The sequence below is a fragment of the Oncorhynchus masou genome, unplaced genomic scaffold, assembly GCF_036934945.1.
Source record: "Oncorhynchus masou masou isolate Uvic2021 unplaced genomic scaffold, UVic_Omas_1.1 unplaced_scaffold_696, whole genome shotgun sequence".
Classification (NCBI taxonomy): domain Eukaryota; kingdom Metazoa; phylum Chordata; class Actinopteri; order Salmoniformes; family Salmonidae; genus Oncorhynchus; species Oncorhynchus masou.
The window spans coordinates 200750-218229 of NW_027013417.1; the positions used below are offsets into that span (position 1 = coordinate 200750).

General features: G+C 42.8%; 1 pseudogene; it reads right to left on the minus strand.

The window, feature by feature from the left end:
- The window catches only part of LOC135537006 (rho GTPase-activating protein 44-like), a 63259-nt pseudogene that overhangs the window by 11245 nt on the left and 34534 nt on the right, over window positions 1-17480 (minus strand).

Consider the following 17480-nt stretch of genomic DNA (forward strand, 5'->3'; position numbering starts at 1 on the left):
CACTCACTAGACTATATACATACTCACTAGACTATATATACACTCACTAGACTATATACATACTCACTAGACTATATATACACTCACTAGACTATATATACACACTCACTAGACTATTTACACACTCACTAGACTACACTCACTAGACTATATATACACACTCACTAGACTATTTACACACTCACTAGACTATTTACACACTCACTAGACTATATATACACTCACTAGACTATTTACACACTCACTAGACTATATATACACTCACTAGACTATATATACACACTCACTAGACTATATACACACTCACTAGACTATATATACACTCACTAGACTATATACACACACACACTAGCCTATATACAAACTCACTAGACTATATATACACTCACTAGACTATTTACACACTCACTAGACTATATATACACTCACTAGACTATATATACACTCACTAGACTATATATACACTCACTAGACTATATATACACACTCACTAGACTATTTACACACTCACTAGACTATATATACACTCACTAGACTATATATACAAACTCACTAGACTATTTACACACTCACTAGAATATTTACACACTCACTAGACTATATATACACTCACTAGACTATTTACACACTCACTAGACTATATATACACTCACTAGACTATATATACACACTCACTAGACTATATACACACTCACTAGACTATATATACACTCACTAGACTATATACACACACACACTAGCCTATATACATACTCACTAGACTATATATACACTCACTAGACTATATATACACTCACTAGACTATATACACACTCACTAGACTATATATACACACACTAGACTATATACACACACACACTAGCCTATATACATACTCACTAGACTATATATACACTCACTAGACTATATATACACTCTCTAGACTATATACACACTCACTAGACTATATATACACACACTAGACTATATACACATACACACTAGCCTATATACATACTCACTAGACTATATATACACTCACTAGACTATATATACACTCACTAGACTATATATATACTCACTAGACTATATATACACTCACTAGACTATATATACCCTCACTAGACTATATACACACACACACTAGCCTATATACATACTCACTAGACTATATATACACTCACTAGACTATATATACACTCACTAGACTATATACACACACACACTAGCCTATATACATACTCACTAGACTATATATACACTCACTAGACTATATATACACTCACTAGACTATATATATACTCACTAGACTATATATACACTCACTAGACTATATATACACTCACTAGACTATATATACACTCACTAGACTATATACACACTCACTAGACTATATATACACACTCACTAGACTATATATACAATCACTAGACTATATATACACTCACTAGACTATATACACACACACACACTAGCCTATATACATACTCACTAGACTATATATACACTCACTAGACTATATACATACTCACTAGACTATATATACACTCACTAGACTATTTACACACTCACTAGACTATATACACACACACACACACACTAGCCTATATACATACTCACTAGACTATATATACACTCACTAGACTATATACACACTCACTAGACTATATATACACTCACTAGACTATATACATACTCACTGGACTATATACACACTCACTAGACTATATATACACTCACTAGACTATATATACACTCACTAGACTATTTACACACTCACTAGACTATATACACACACACACACTAGCCTATATACACTCACTAGACTATATATACACTCACTAGACTATATACACACACACACACTAGCCTATTACATACTCACTAGACTATATATACACTCACTAGACTATATATACACTCACTAGACTATATATACACTCACTAGACTATATACACACACACACACTAGCCTATATACATACTCACTAGACTATATATACACTCACTAGACTATTTACACACTCACTAGACTATATATACACTCACTAGACTATTTACACACTCACTAGACTATATACACACACACACACTAGCCTATATACATACTCACTAGACTATATATACACTCACTAGACTATATATACACTCACTAGACTATATACACACACACACTAGCCTATATACACACACACACACTAGCCTATATACATACTCACTAGAATATATATACACTCACTAGACTATTTACACACTCACTAGACTATATATACACACACACACTAGCCTATATACATACTCACTAGACTATATATACACTCACTAGACTATATATACACTCACTAGACTATATACACACACACACACTAGCCTATATACATACTCACTAGACTATATATACACTCACTAGACTATTTACACACTCACTAGACTATATATACACACTCACTAGACTATATATACACTCACTAGACTATATATACACTCACTAGACTATATATACACTCACTAGACTATATATACACTCACTAGACTATATATACACTCACTAGACTATATACACACTCACTAGACTATATATACACTCACTAGACTATATATACATACTCACTAGACTATATACACACTCACTAGACTATATACACACTCACTAGACTATATATACACACTCACTAGCCTATATACACACTCACTAGACTACACTCACTAGACTATATATACACACTCACTAGACTATTTACACACTCACTAGACTATTTACACACTCACTAGACTATATATACACTCACTAGACTATTTACACACTCACTAGACTATATATACACTCACTAGACTATATATACACACTCACTAGACTATATACACACTCACTAGACTATATATACACTCACTAGACTATATACACACACACACTAGCCTATATACAAACTCACTAGACTATATATACACTCACTAGACTATTTACACACTCACTAGACTATATATACACTCACTAGACTATATATACACTCACTAGACTATATATACACTCACTAGACTATATATACACACTCACTAGACTATTTACACACTCACTAGACTATATATACACTCACTAGACTATATATACAAACTCACTAGACTATTTACACACTCACTAGAATATTTACACACTCACTAGACTATATATACACTCACTAGGCTATTTACACACTCACTAGACTATATATACACTCACTAGACTATATATACACACTCACTAGACTATATACACACTCACTAGACTATATATACACTCACTAGACTATATACACACACACACTAGCCTATATACATACTCACTAGACTATATATACACTCACTAGACTATATATACACTCACTAGACTATATACACACTCACTAGACTATATATACACACACTAGACTATATACACACACACACTAGCCTATATACATACTCACTAGACTATATATACACTCACTAGACTATATATACACTCACTAGACTATATACACACTCACTAGACTATATATACACACACTAGACTATATACACACACACACTAGCCTATATACATACTCACTAGACTATATATACACTCACTAGACTATATATACACTCACTAGACTATATATATACTCACTAGACTATATATACACTCACTAGACTATATATACACTCACTAGACTATATACACACACACACTAGCCTATATACATACTCACTAGACTATATATACACTCACTAGACTATATATACACTCACTAGACTATATACACACACACACTAGCCTATATACATACTCACTAGACTATATATACACTCACTAGACTATATATATACTCACTAGACTATATATACACTCACTAGACTATATATACACTCACTAGACTATATATACACTCACTAGACTATATACACACTCACTAGACTATATATACACACTCACTAGACTATATATACACTCACTAGACTATATATACACTCACTAGACTATATACACACACACACACTAGCCTATATACATACTCACTAGACTATATATACACTCACTAGACTATATACATACTCCAGACTATATATACACTCACTAGACTATTTACACACTCACTAGACTATATATACACACACACACACTAGCCTATATACATACTCACTAGACTATATATACACTCACTAGACTATATACACACTCACTAGACTATATATACACTCACTAGACTATATACATACTCACTGGACTATATACACACTCACTAGACTATATATACACTCACTAGACTATATATACACTCACTAGACTATTTACACACTCACTAGACTATATACACACACACACACTAGCCTATATACACTCACTAGACTATATATACACTCACTAGACTATATACACACACACACACTAGCCTATTACATACTCACTAGACTATATATACACTCACTAGACTATATATACACTCACTAGACTATATATACACTCACTAGACTATATATACACTCACTAGACTATATACACACACACACACTAGCCTATATACATACTCACTAGACTATATATACACTCACTAGACTATTTACACACTCACTAGACTATATATACACTCACACACTAGCCTATATACATACTCACTAGACTATATATACACTCACTAGACTATATATACACTCACTAGACTATATATACACTCACTAGACTATATATACACTCACTAGACTATATACACACACACACACTAATATACATACTCACTAGACTATATATACACTCACTAGACTATTTACACACTCACTAGACTATATATACACTCACTAGACTATTTACACACTCACTAGACTATATACACACACACACACTAGCCTATATACATACTCACTAGACTATATATACACTCACTAGACTATATATACACTCACTAGACTATATACACACACACACTAGCCTATATACACACACACACACTAGCCTATATACATACTCACTAGAATATATATACACTCACTAGACTATTTACACACTCACTAGACTATATATACACACACACTAGCCTATATACATACTCACTAGACTATATATACACTCACTAGACTATATATACACTCACTAGACTATATACACACACACACACTAGCCTATATACATACTCACTAGACTATATATACACTCACTAGACTATTTACACACTCACTAGACTATATATACACACTCACTAGACTATATATACACTCACTAGACTATATATACACTCACTAGACTATATATACACACACACTAGCCTATATACATACTCACTAGACTATATATACACTCACTAGACTATATATACACTCACTAGACTATTTACACACTCACTAGACTATATATACACACTCACTAGACTATATATACACTCACTAGACTATATATACACTCACTAGACTATATATACACTCACTAGACTATATACACACTCACTAGACTATATATACACTCACTAGACTATATATACACTCACTAGACTATATATACACTCACTAGACTATATACACACTCACTAGACTATATATACACTCACTAGACTATATATACATACTCACTAGACTATATACACACTCACTAGACTATATACACACTCACTAGACTATATATACACACTCACTAGACTATATATACACTCACTAGACTATATATACACTCACTAGACTATTTACACACTCACTAGACTATATATACACACTCACTAGACTATATATACACTCACTAGACTATATATACACTCACTAGACTATATATACACTCACTAGACTATTTACACACTCACTAGACTATATATACACACTCACTAGACTATATATACACTCACTAGACTATATATACACCCACAGGACTATATATACACTCACTAGACTATATACATACTCACTAGACTATATATACACACACACTAGCCTATATACATACTCACTAGACTATATATACACTCACTAGACTATATATACACTCACTAGACTATATATACACTCACTATACTATATATACACTCACTAGACTATATATACACTCACTAGACTATATATACACTCACTAGCCTAAATACATACTCACTAGACTATATATACACTCACTAGATAAAAATATACACTCACTAGACTATATATACACTCACTATAATATATATACACTCACTAGACTATATATACACTCACTAGACTATATATACACACTCACTAGACTATTTACACACTCACTAGACTATATATACACTCACTAGACTATATATACACACTCACTAGACTATTTACACACTCACTAGACTATATATACACACTCACTAGACTATTTACACACACACTAGCCTATATACATACTCACTAGACTATATATACTCACTAGACTATATATACACTCACTAGACTATATATACACTCACTAGACTATATATACACTCACTAGACTATTTACACACACACTAGCCTATATACATACTCACTAGACTATATATACTCACTAGACTATATATACACTCACTAGACTATATATACACTCATGATGAGCCTGAACTCCCCACTCCCAGGTCACTGGAAGGTAACTGTGGATTGATGAGCCTGAACTTCCAACTCTCAGGTCATTGGATGGTTTCCTTGTCTTCTGATTGATTTCCTGGTCTACTGATTGATTTCCTGGTCTACTGATTGATTTCCTGATCTTCAGATTGATTTCCTGCTCTTCAGATTGATTTCCTGATCTTCAGATTGATTTCCTGATCTTCTCATTGATTTTATGGTCTACTGATTGATTTCCTGATTTTCTCATTGATTTCCTGATCTCCTCATTGATTTCCTGGTCTCCCGATTGATTTCCTGGTCTTCTGATTGATTTCTTGGTATTCTCATTGATTTCCTCATCTTCTGAATGACTTCCTGATTTTCTCATTGATTTCCTGGTCTCCTGATTGACTTCCTGGTCTTCTGAATGACTTCCTGATCTTCTCATTGATTTCCTGGTCTTCTGATTGACTTCCTGCTCTTCTGATTGACTTCCTGCTCTTCTGATTGACTTCCTGGTCTTCTGATTGACTTCCTGGTCTTCTGATTGACTTCCTGGTCTTCTGATTGACTTCCTGGTCTTCTGATTGACTTCCTGATCTTCTCATTGATTTCCTGGTCTTCTGATTGACTTCCTGGTCTTCTGAATGACTTCCTGGTCTTCTGATTGACTTCCTGGTCTTCTGATTGACTTGATATAGTAAAGAACTATACGTTTGGAACATCCAAAAGTTGTGCACCAGTTGACCAGAAAAACCTTTAAACTACATTAGTAATACATTCATATGCTTGTAGATAACCATATACAGTGTTATTCATGTATTTATTTTCTGCTCTATGCACAAGGCAGTAACATACTCAGTTGCTAGGCAACTCCTTGGAGAGGCATCCCCTGGCAACGTGAATGTTACAGATTCTGAGATATGGGATTGGAGATCAGCAAAAACACAAAAATATGAGCCAGCAAGATAAAGGACATGGACAGGACATTTGGCCACCTGGAAGAAGTGCTGGTAAGCCCCCCCTCTCTCTCTCTCTCTCTCTCTCTCTCTCTCTCTGACCTCTCTCTGCTCTCTCTCTCTCTGCTCTCTCTCTGTTCTCTCTCTCTCTGTTCTCTCTATCTCTGCTCTCTCTCTCTCTCTGACCTCTCTCTGCTCTCTCTCTCTGCTCTCTCTCTCTCTCTGACCTCTCTCTGCTCTCTCTCTCTGCTATCTCTCTCTGCTCTCTCTCTCTCTCTGCTCTCTCTCTCCCTCTCTCTCTCTCTGACCTCTCTCTCTGCTCTCTCTCTGCTCTCTCTCTCTCTGCTCTCTCTCTCTCTGTGGTGTAGTGGGTGGTGTCTCCATACACTCCTGCATCTGTTTGCCTGTATGTATGTATGTCTGTCTCAGTGTCAGGGCAGGCAGCAGGTAGGCAGCAGGTAGGCAGGACTGGCGAGGGGGGCAGGCTGGCAGGCAGGCATTGTATTTACCTAGTCAGCCTGGGGAGTCCTCTCTCTCTGGCACAGGGACATGTAGCCCACAGCGGGGGGGCGGAGGACAGCAAGCTAGGGGGGTTGCCCATGCTCATGCCCAGGGACAGGTCATGACGGGCCAGTACCAAGGGGGTTTTCATGTAGAGGGGCGAGGCCTTACCCATATCGGGGGGCAGGGGAGCGTGAGGGGGCAGCGACATGTCACCTGGCAGCGGGTGGCCGTGCGGGAGGGCGTGTTTGGAGGGGAAATGCAGGCAGCTGGGCTTGGGGTTCGAGTTGATGTCAAGTGAGGAAGAGGAGGAGGAAGAGGAGGAGGTGGGAGGCGGGGAGAGGGGGTGAAGCCAGACCATCGCAGCGGGAGAGGAGGAGAGCCGGGGGGCTGTGACTCTGGCCCTGGGGCCACGGGGCGAGGACAGGGTAGGACCTTGGGGTGGGGGTAGAAGTGGTGGGGGGCGGGGTGGGGTAGGGTGGAGGTGGGGTAGGGAGGGGGCGGCCGCTCCTCCCCTGGCCCAGGGGGAGGGTAGACATGAGAGGAGTCCGGACGATTGGGCGACACGTCGTCTGAGCTGTAGGTATATAAAGACAGAACAAAGAAGAAAGAGCTGTAGCTGTAGCTGAACAGAGGGAGGGAGACAGGATGGTGGTGGTGGTAGTGGGGTGGTGGTAGTGGTGGTAGCGGTGGTGGTAGTGGTGGTGGTAGTAGTGGTGGTAGTGGTGGTGGTAGTGGTGGTGGTGGTAGCGGTGGTGGTAGTGGTGGTAGTGGTGGTAGCGGTGGTAGCGGTGGTGGTAGTGGTGGTGGAAGTAGCGGTGGTGGTGGTGGTGGGTGAGTGGTGGTGGTAGTAGTGGTGGTGGTGGTAGCGGTGGTGGTAGTGGTGGTGGTGGTGGTGGTGGTGGTGGTAGTGGTGGTAGCGGTGGTGGTAGTGGTGGTGGTGCTAGCGGTGGTGGTAGTGGTGGTGGTTGGTGGTGGTGGTAGTGGTGGTGGTGGTGGTAGCGGTGGTGGGTGGTGGTGGTGGTAGTGGTGGTAGCGGTGGTGATGGTAGAGGTGGTGGTAGTGATGGTAGAGGTGGTGGTGGTGGTAGCGGTGGTGGCGGTGGTGGTGGTGGTGGTAGTGGTGGTGGTGGTAGTAGTGGTGGTGGTGGTAGCGGTGGTGGTAGTGGTGGTGGTGGTGGTGGTGTAGCGGTGGTGGTAGTGGTGGTGGTGCTAGCGGTGGTGGTAGTGGTGGTGGTGGTAGCGGTGGTGGTAGTGATGGTAGTAGTGGTGGTAGTAGTGGTGGTGGTGGTAGCTGACAATCTTGTTGTGATTACTGAGGTGTTCGTTAGGTTGGTAGTTAGTGTCTAATCCAGATTAAAACTAAAAATCAGCTTTTGTTTTCTGGTGCGGAGAGGGCAAGCAGACGGTGGGGAGTGAAACAAGCTCAGCACACAGACTGCAGTCAGCTCTGTGAAGAGAAACATCAAGCAGAAGGAACAGCAAAGCAAAGGGGATTCCCAAAGGAAAGAAAAGAGGGTGGAGCCTGTGAAACTCCCTCTGTGATCACCTTGTGTCTTCACACTGCAAGAGGCTCGTCATGGTGAAACAGGCTTTAACCACCTGGTAGAAAGGACAACCCAAATGGCTTTGACCTCTACAGAATCTAGTAGCCTGAGATTGACCTTCATGTTTGACCACGGCACACATTCAGAAAGCGTCTCAGAGTAGGAGTGCTGATCTAGGATCAGGTCACCCTGTTCAGGTAATAATATTAAATTATGAGCTAAAAGGCTAAACTGATCTTAGACCATCACTCCTACTTTGAGATGCTTAATGACTCTAATATGGGCCCACTGACAAAAATGCAACATATAATGTTATAGAGTTCCCTCAGCCAGCCCAGGGCAGTGTGAGACAGACACAAAACCCTTTCATCTCATTGGCTGAAAGTGCAAAAGAGCAGGAAGGAGAATAAGCCAATCACAAGCCAGAACCAAGCATATCTTATAAACAACTTTTCTGCAACATTTCACATGGACGCAGCCATTATTAATTCAAACAAGAACAAAATGGATGTATCAATCCCAGACTGCCACTTTAATGTGATATTAACTGGGATGGATTGTATTAATAAATGGTGCGGTTTAAGATGAGAGTACAAATCAAAAACGGTCAAAGTCACTCAGCGTGTGTCAGCAGAAAACAAAGTAGCCATGGCAACAGAGGTCACCTCAAGCCACACCACGTCGCAGGGATCAGGTTGAATGATCACATGCTGTCAGAGACTTGTGGAGTGAAATGATATGTGACATTTAAATAAAGAAGACGTAGACGTAGGTACTTCAAATAAAGTGTTCATGAAAACTTGAGGTGGGATATTAACCTGTGTACCCTCTCAAACCTGAAGGAACGTTAGCTAGCCCCTCTTCATTATAACAACAACAACAAAAACAACAACAACAACGGTGGGATATTAACCTGTGTACCCTCTCAAACCTGAAGGAACGTTAGCTAACCCCTCTTCATTATAACACCTGTGTACCCTCTCAAACCTGAAGGAACGTTAGCTAACCCCTCTTCATTATAACAACAACAACAACGGTGGGATATTAACCTGTGTACCCTCTCAAACCTGAAGGAACGTTAGCTAGCCCCTCTTCATTATAACAACAACAACAACAACAACAACAACAACAACGGTGGGATATTAACCTGTGTACCCTCTCAAACCTGAAGGAACGTTAGCTAGCCCCTCTTCATTACAACAACAACAACAACAACGGTGGGATATTAACTTGTGTACCCTCTCAAACCTGAAGGAACGTTAGCTAACCCCTCTTCATTATAACAACAACAACAACAACGGTGAGATATTAACCTGTGTACCCTCTCAAACCTGAAGGAACGTTAGCTAGCCCCTCTTCATTATAACAACAACAACAACAACGGTGAGATATTAACCTGTGTACCCTCTCAAACCTGAAGGAACGTTAGCTAGCCCCTCTTCATTATAACAACAACAACAACAACAACAACGGTGGGATATTAACCTGTGTACCCTCTCAAACCTGAAGGAACGTTAGCTAGCCCCTCTTCATTATAACAACAACAACAACAACGGTGGGATATTAACCTGTGTACCCTCTCAAACCTGAAGGAACGTTAGCTAGCCCCTCTTCATTATAACAACAACAACAACAACGGTGGGATATTAACCTGTGTACCCTCTCAAACCTGAAGGAACGTTAGCTAGCCCCTCTTCATTATAACAACAACAACAACGGTGAAGTGGAGGGACAGACGATGAGGAGAAATAGGCCAACAGGAAAGAACCCCAAGTCATGTCAGAGAGGAGAAGAGTTGAACAAGTCTGTGAGACATATAACAACAACAACAACAACACAACAACAACAACGGCTCAAACACTTCAAGACAAGTCATGGAGAGCCTGATGTGATGATGATGATGATGATGATGATGGTGAAGACGGGAGGAAGGTGGAGATGAGGAATCCTCCATGGTGGTGGTGGTGGGGACTTACCCGATCCGGTCCCTCTCCCCAGGTTGAGGTGGGGGTGAGGGAGACTGGGCCAGCTCTCCAGGCTGCTCCAGGATGAGGGAGTGGTCAGCAGGGGAGCCAGGTCCCTGGACACTGGGAGGAGTGGACGAGGCCTTACGGGCCAGGGTGGACGAACCCTTACGGGACACCCAGGACGTGTCCATCACCCGGACACCCATACTGAGAGGGACAGAGACGCATAAAACAAGAGACGGGCAGACGAGACAATTAAAAAACGAAACAAACTGTAGAGAAATAGAGAGTTGAGAAGAGGAGGTCAGGACTAGAGGAGGAGGTCATGACAAGAGGAGGAGGTCAGGACTAGAGGAGGAGGTCATTACAAGAGTAGGAGGTCAGGACTAGAGGAGGTCAGGACTAGAGGAGGAGGTCAGGACTAGAGGAGGTCAGGACTAAAGGAGGAGGTCAGGACTAGAGGAGGTCAGGACTAGAGGAGAAGGTCAGGACTAGAGGAGGTCAGGACTAGAGGAGAAGGTCAGGACTAGAGGAGGAGGTCATGACAAGAGTAGGAGGTCAGGACTAGCGGAGGAGGTCAGGACTAGAGGAGGTCAGGACTAGAGGAGGAGGTCAGGACTAGAGGAGGAGGTCAGGGCTAGAGGAGGTCAGGACTAGAGGAGAAGGTCAGGACTAGAGGAGGTCAGGACTAGAGGAGAAGGTCAGGACTAGAGGAGGTCAGGACTAGAGGAGAAGGTCAGGACTAGAGGAGGAGGTCAGGACTAGAGGAGGTCAGGACTAGAGGAGGAGGTCAGGACTAGAGGAGAAGGTCATGACAAGAGGATGGAGGTCAGGACTAGAGGAGGTCAGGACTAGAGGAGGTCAGGACTAGAGGAGGAGGTCAGGACTAGAGGAGGTCAAGACTAGAGGAGGAGGTCAGGACTAGAGGAGGTCAGGACTAGAGGAGAAGGTCAAGACTAGAGGAGGTCAGGACTAGAGGAGAAGGTCAGGACTAGAGGAGGTCAGGACTAGAGGAGGAGGTCAGGACTAGAGGAGGAGGTCAGGACTAGAGGAGGTCAGGACTAGAGGAGAAGGTCAAGACTAGAGGAGGTCAGGACTAGAGGAGAAGGTCAGGACTAGAGGAGGAGGTCAGGACTAGAGGAGGAAGTCAGGACTAGAGGAGGTCAGGACTAGAGGAGGAGGTCAGGACTAGAGGAGGGCAGGACTAGAGGAGGAGGTCAGGACTAGAGGAGGTCATGACTAGAGGAGGAGGTCAGGACTAGAGGAGAAGGTCAGGACTAGAGGAGGTCATGACTAGAGGAGGAGGTCATGACTAGAGGAGGAGGTCAGGACTAGAGGAGGAGGTCATGACAAGAGGAGGAGGTCAGGACTAGAGGAGGTCAGGACTAGAGGAGAAGGTCAGGACTAGAGGAGGTCAGGACTAGAGGAGAAGGTCAGGACTAGAGGAGAAGGTCAGGACTAGAGGAGGAGGTCAGGACTAGAGGAGGTCAGGACTAGAGGAGGAGGTCAGGACTAGAGGAGGTCAGGACTAGAGGAGGTCATGACTAGAGGAGGAGGTCAGGACTAGAGGAGGAGGTCAGGACTAGAGGAGGTCAGGACCAGAGGAGGAGGTCAGGACTAGCTAGAGGAGAAGGTCAGGACTAGAGGAGGTAATGACTAGAGGAGGAGGTCATGACTAGAGGAGGAGGTCAGGACTAGAGGAGGTCAGGACCAGAGGAGGAGGTCAGAACTAGAGGAGGAGGTCAGGACTAGAGGAGGAGGAGGTCGGGACTAGAAGAGGAGGAGGTCAGGACTAGAGGAGGAGGAGGTCAGGACTAGAGGAGGAGGAGGTCAGGACTAGAGCAAGAGGTGTCAGGGGACTAGAGGAGGTGATGACTAGAGGAGGTCAGGACTAGAGGAGGAACCATACAGTACCTTTGTATTTTCCTTATGCTGCTTTGACGGGGCAAAGAAACGAGAGGCACGTAAGAGACACATTCTGTTCATTCTCTATTCATACACAGAGGCTAGGTTATAGGGCTATGGAGCTAGATAGAGTGTTAGGGAGCTATATAGTGGGTTAGGGAGCTACATAGTGGGTTAGGGAGCTACATAGTGGGTTAGGGAGCTACATAGTGGGTTAGTGAGATATATAGAGGGCTAGGGAGCTAGATAGAGGGTTAGGGAGCTATATAGTGGGTTAGGGAGCTATATAGAGGGTTAGGGAGCTACATAGTGGGTTAGGGAGCTACATAGAGGGTTAGGGAGCTATATAGAGGGTTAGGGAGCTACATAGTGGGTTAGGGAGCTATATAGTGGGTTAGGGAGCTATATAGAGGGTTGGGGAGCTACATAGAGGGTTAGGGAGCTAGATAGAGGGTTAGGGAGCTATATAGGGTTAGGGAGCTACATAGTGGGTTAGGGAGCTATATAGAGGGTTAGGGAGCTACATAGTGGGTTAGGGAGCTACATAGATGGCTAGGGAGCTATATAGAGGGCTAGGGAGCTACATAGAGGTCTCGGCCAGTGACTAGTGTGGAGATTGAAATGTGCTGAGCGTAGAAGGGGCTAATGTAGAAGTCTAGGGGCCTACATAGGGGACCAATAGAAGGGGCTAGTGTATGTCTAGGTGCCTACATAGGGGACCAATAGAAGGGGCTAGTGAGGAAGTCTAGGGGGCTACAGATGTGACCATTGGAAGTGGCTAGTGTAGAAGTCTAGGGGGCTACAGAGGGGACCAGTAGAAGGGACTAGTGTAGAAGTCTAGGGGGCTACAGAGAGGACCAGTAGAAGGGGCTAGTGTAGAACGCTAGTGGGCTACAGGGCTACAGTGTAGTCTGTATTCTGGGGATGAGATTCACAGAGACAGGGCATAGAGGGTTTCAGAGATATTGGGACATGCCAGACCAAATGAGTAGCCTGCACTGTCCTACCAAGAGGAAATGAGTGCCTCGTTAGTTAATACAATAATTAAGCCAAGCTGAGTTCTCTGGAGTGGACTCACACGCAGAGACAAACACGTCGTCACAACTCTCCTCAGTCCAGAAACAACAGCCTGCATTTGATAACTGTCACAGTTACAAAACTGGTCATTTACTGAGTGGATAATAACTGTATTTTCTACCAGCGTCTCACATGGAGAACTGTTTGGGGTTGAAGTGTGTGGTGACAAAATTATATATCAATTGGAAAGTAAATCTGTCTGTCTCCTCTGTGACAGTCTCTCTGGACAGTCTCTCTGGACAGTCTCTCTGGACAGTCTCTCTGTGCAGTCTCTCTGTGACAGTCTCTCTGTGACAGTCTCTCTGGACAGTCTCTGTGACAGTCTCTCTGGACAGTCTCTCTGTGACAGTCTCTCTGGACAGTCTCTGTGACAGTCTCTCTGGACAGTCTCTCTGGACAGTCTCTCTGTGACAGTCTCTCTGGACAGTCTCTCTGGACAGTCTCACTGGACAGTCTCTCTTTGACAGTCTCTCTGGGACAGTCTCTCTGTGACAGTCTCTCTGGGACAGTCTCTCTGGGACAGTCTCTCTGTGACAGATGGGTTGCCTCCCTCAATGTTCCAACGTTACGGATTTACAGGTCTGTAGAAGTTTGGCCGTCAGTTGGGACAGAGGTGTTGAATTGTAAATGGGAAGCTGGTCAGCGGTGACATCACTGCTGTATCCGCTCGTTGCCCTCGCTAAACATGAGCATAACTCCCGCCCACATTTTAAACTCCGCCTACCCAAACCTGTGATTCGTTGGGAGAGTCGTCTGTCTGTTTTCCCCTTTCTAAATGAGAGAATCTGATATTCTGCCCAGATCTTGTGCCGTTGCTCCAACGTTGCTCCAATGTCTGGTTCTCCGAGACTATTTCTGTGAGGGAGGATTTTGGTCTGTCTGCCAGTGATTTTCCACCTGGTGAGTCAGGGAGGGCAGGTGACGTTCCAGACTGAGAAGGATAGGCTAGGTGTGAGCGTGTGCGTGTGCGTGTGTGGTGTGAGTTTGTGTGTGTGTGTGTGCATGGTGTGAGTGCGCGCATGCGTGTGTGTGTGTGTGTGTGTGTGTGTGTGTGCATGGTGTGAGTTTGTGTGTGTGTGTGTGTGTGTGTGTGTAGATCTCAGGAGAATGCGAAGAAGCAACGAGAAGCAACCTCTATCACTGCTGCCGTGTTGCCATAGAGACGGTGCCACTCACCGGGCCGGGACTATTTCAACAAGGTGTGTGTAGACTATTTAAACAACGTGTGTTTGCATTCCTAAGGTATCCCTCCTCTCTAGATGAGGGCTGATAAAGCTGACGGCTAACTGGATGAGAGGATGATTGACAGGGCAGAGATCTACCCTCTTTCTGTGTTCTACTGAGACCTCTAAATCAAACAGTGTAGATGAACAACCACTTAAAGGGGTATTCCACTACTTTGTGAAAACGGCGTTTTTCACAAAGTGTTGTCGGAAAACAAATATTAAGTTCTACCCGATGACATCATCAAAAGTTTAAACATTTTTTAAAAAGTGATCTTCAAACACTATGAGATTCTCAGTGACGTTTTGGAACTTTAAACCTACTGTGATGTCTCCATTGGGCTTCTAGACTATTTAACCACAGATCAAATGGCGGTGTTTTCACAAAATCACTGTTTTTAACTTTAAACCTACCCTGTGATGTCACAAAGCCTGTTTAAAGGGCTTGTAGACTGGTTTTAACCACAGATCACTTTAAAAGGCTTGAAGGTGTTTTCAGAAAACACTGTATTATAGACGCTGGTTTGGTGCTGGAGAAGTGCCCCTTTAAAAGGCTTGAAGAAGCCTTCAGAAAACACTGTATGTAGACGCTGGTTTGGGGCTGGAGAAGTGCCCTTTAAAAGGCTTGAAGAAGCCTTCAGAAAACACTGTATGTAGACGCTGGTTTGGTGCTGGAGAAGTGCCCCTTTTAAAAGGCTTGAAGAAGCCTTCAGAAAACACTGTATTGTAGACGCTGGTTTGATGCTGGAGAAGTGCCCCTTTTAAAAGGCTTGAAGAAACCTTCAGAAAACACTGTATGTAGACGCTGGTTTGGGGCTGGAGAAGTGCCCCTTTTAAAAGGCTTGAAGAAGCCTTCAGAAAACACTGTATTATAGACGCTGGTTTGGTGCTGGAGAAGTGCCCCTTTTAAAAGGCTTGAAGAAGCCTTCAGAAAACACTGTATTATAGACGCTGGTTTGGGGCTGGAGAAGTGCCCCTTTTAAAAGGCTTGAAGAAGCCTTCAGAAAACACTGTATGTAGACGCTGGTTTGGTGCTGGAGAAGTGCCCCTTTTAAAAGGCTTGAAGAAGCCTTCAGAAAACACTGTATTATAGACGCTGGTTTGGTGCTGGAGAAGTGCCCCTTTAAAAGGTTTTAAGAAGCCTTCAGAAAACACTGTATTATAGACGCTGGTTTGGGGCTGGAGAAGTGCCCCTTTTAAAAGGCTTGAAGAAGCCTTCAGAAAACACTGTATGTAGACGCTGGTTTGGTGCTGGAGAAGTGCCCCTTTTAAAAGGCTTTAAGAAACCTTCAGAAAACACTGTATGTAGACACTGGTTTGGTGCTGGAGAAGTGCCCCTTTTAAAAGGCTTGAAGAAACCTTCAGAAAACACTGTATGTAGACGCTGGTTTGGTGCTGGAGAAGTGCCCCTTTAAAGGCTTGAAGAAGCCTTCAGAAAACACTGTATTATAGACGCTGGTTTGGGGCTGGAGAAGTGCCCCTTTAAAAGGCTTGAAGAAGCCTTCAGAAAACACTGTATGTAGACGCTGGTTTGGTGCTGGAGAAGTGCCCCTTTAAAGGCTTGAAGAAGCCTTCAGAAAACACTGTATGTAGACACTGGTTTGGTGCTGGAGAAGTGCCCCTTTAAAGGCTTGAAGAAGCCTTCAGAAAACACTGTATGTAGACACTGGTTTGGTGCTGGAGAAGTGCCCCTTTAAAGGCTTGAAGAAGCCTTCAGAAAACCTTCATAACACCTTCATAGAATGAATTTAGTTTTTTTTCAAAGATGCTTCGTTAAACCTTTAAAGATCTAGTTCATTATGTAAATACTCTGTCTGAG